The 2,500-nt window shown below is 43.9% G+C and overlaps 1 long non-coding RNA gene across 1 annotated transcript in view; it reads right to left on the bottom strand.

The window, feature by feature from the left end:
- LOC138866489 (uncharacterized) overlaps positions 1–2,500 on the bottom strand; it is a 216,396-nt gene that overhangs the window by 82,648 nt on the left and 131,248 nt on the right. Inside the window, exon 4 of the long non-coding RNA XR_011399605.1 lies at positions 568–615. This is a non-coding gene — a long non-coding RNA (uncharacterized lncRNA). The remainder of the gene's footprint in view (positions 1–567; positions 616–2,500) is intronic.

The raw sequence follows: 2,500 nt of genomic DNA, 5'->3' as shown, positions 1-2,500 counted from the left end.
TATCTATCTGTCTACCTCTCTCTGTTTGCATCTACCTGTTTGTCTGTCTGTCTCTGTGTCTCTTTCTCTCCTTCTTCTCTCTTTTTCAGTCTTTCTTCTTCTCTCTTTCTCTTTCTTTCTTTTTCTCTCTTTCTTTCTCTCTTTCTTTCTTTCTTTCTTTCTTTCTCTCTCTCTCTCTCTCTCTCTCTCTCTCTCTCTCGTTTTTTTTGCTTTTTTCCGTTTTCTTCTTTCCCTGCATACTTTTTGGGTATTTTTTCTCCCTTTCGTTTACATTCTCCTTCTGACATATATTTTTCTTTTATTTTCTTTTTGGCACATTTTCTGTATTTCGTTTCCATGCCAGCATATATTTTTATTTTACAAGGGCTGATACAGTGATATGGGTTACTGTGTGTGTGTGTGTGTGTGTGTGTGTGTGTGTGTGTGTGTGTGTGTGTGTGTGTGTGTGTGTGTGTGTGTGTGTGTGTGTGTGTGTGTGTGTGTGTGTGTGTGTGTGTGTGTGTGTGTGTGTGTGTGTGTGTGTGTGTGTGTGTCTGTGTGCGTGTGCGTAAAGATTCAAAGACTCACCTCACGTGTGTGTTACAGCACCACAGGCAAGTTCATGTCGCACCGAATCTGCAGATAAAAAGAAAAAAAAATAAAGGAAAACATATTCCACAAATATTACAACAACAACAACAAAAACACATGCAGTCTTACCAACAAAAAGTGACAAAAATAATGTTTGCGAATCTGAACACTTAGCCCGAACGAAATCCAATCCTCTGTCGTTCTACTTATGATTCCCTACTTATAGTCTCAACACCACTTACCACTACGCTCAATCAAGGGCCCCGTTTATGTCTCTGATGTTTTTATTTCTTATGCTCATTCACGGGCCAGATTGGTATGCCACTTGGTATGAGACGAAAATAAAGTGAAATAACTGAGACATACCAGTGTCTCTTTATTGACAGTGACGATCTACTTAGCATCTCACAAAAATATATAATAATAAAAAAAGGGGGAAAATTAAATAAAAAAGCGAAAGAATTTAAAGGAGACAGAGAGAGAGAGAGGACAGAATGTGGGGGGGGAGGGACTTCGATAATTCTGATCACCAAAGACAACCTATAAGTAACAAAAAAAGAAGAAAAAAAGAAGAAAAAGAGAGAGAGAAAAATAGGAGAATGGTATGTAAGGAAGAGGTAAGTGAAATAGGGAGGTAGGAGGGGGGGAAGGGACACTATTATGGTACCATGAGGGGAAGGTCGAGGGATGAGGGGGGGGGAGAAAGGGCATGAGGGGGAGGGTGGAGAGAGGGAGGGATGGGAGAAGGGAGAGAGAGGGAAGAGGGAAGAGGAGAGAGGGAGAAGAGAGAGGGAGGAGGGAGAGAGAGAGAGAGAGAGAGAGAGAGAGAGAGAGAGAGAGAGAGAGAGAGAAAAAGAGAGAGTGAGAGAGAGAGAGAGAGAGAGAGAGAGAGAGAGAGAGAGAGAGAGAGATTGAGAGAGAGAGAGAAAGTAGAGAGAGAAATAGAAAGAAAGAGAGAGGGAAAGAAAGAGTGAATAGAAAGAAAGAAAGAGTGAGAGAGAGAGAGAGAGAGAGAGAGAGAGAGAGAGAGAGAGAGAGAGAGAGAGAGAGAGAGAGAGAGAGAGAAGAGAGAGAAAGAGAGAGAGAGAGAGAGAGAGAGAGAGAGAGAGAGAGAGAGAGAGAGAGAGAGAGAGTGAGAGAGAGAGAGAAGAGAGAGAGAGAGAGAGAGAGAGAGAGAGAGAGAGAGAGAGAGAGAGAGAGAGAGAGAGAGAAGGAAGGGAAAGAGAAAGAAAGAACGAGAGAGAAGGGAGAGAGAGGGATCGCATATAGAGCCACCGACCGACAGTGCCATGCGAGAGCCACCTGAATACGCTGGCACCGAGACGCACACACGCAATCTTGGCACTCCGTCCCACGCGGAAGGGAAGAAAAAAGGAAAGAGGAGAAAGGAGAGAGAGATGGGGAGGAGAGAGAGAGAGAGGAAAGATACGGAAAGAGAGAGGGGAAAGTGGGAAAAGGAGGGAGATGAGAGGAGAGAGAGAGAGAGGAAAAAGGAAAAGAGAATATGACGAATGGAGAGAGAGATGAAAGAGGAAACGGGAGAGAGACAGGAAGAGAGGAAATACGAAAAGAAAAAGAGACGAAAGGAGATGGAGAGGAGATAGGGAAAGAAAAAGTAACGAAAGGCAGAGAAAGGGAGAGAGAGAGGATGTGTATTGCTGTGAAATGTGATAAGAGGGAGGGAAGGAAGAACAGGGAGAAGGAGGGAGGAAGAGAGGGAGAAGGAGAGAAAAAGGAAGAACTTGAAAAAGTGAGAGTGAAAGCAATAACCAGAGACAAAGTAAAAACAGGGAGAGGCAGGGATAGAGAAAGAGAGAGAGAGAAAGAGAGAGAGAGAGAGAGAGAGAGAGAGAGAGAGAGAGAGAGAGAGAGAGAGAGAGAGAGAGAGAGAGAGAAGGGAGAGAGAGAGAGAGAGAGAGAGAGAGAGAGA

Source organism: Penaeus vannamei, chromosome 3 (assembly GCF_042767895.1).
Source record: "Penaeus vannamei isolate JL-2024 chromosome 3, ASM4276789v1, whole genome shotgun sequence".
Taxonomy (NCBI): domain Eukaryota; kingdom Metazoa; phylum Arthropoda; class Malacostraca; order Decapoda; family Penaeidae; genus Penaeus; species Penaeus vannamei.
The sequence above is the reverse complement of the archived record's forward strand: the minus strand, read 5'-3'. Positions and strand labels throughout refer to the sequence as shown.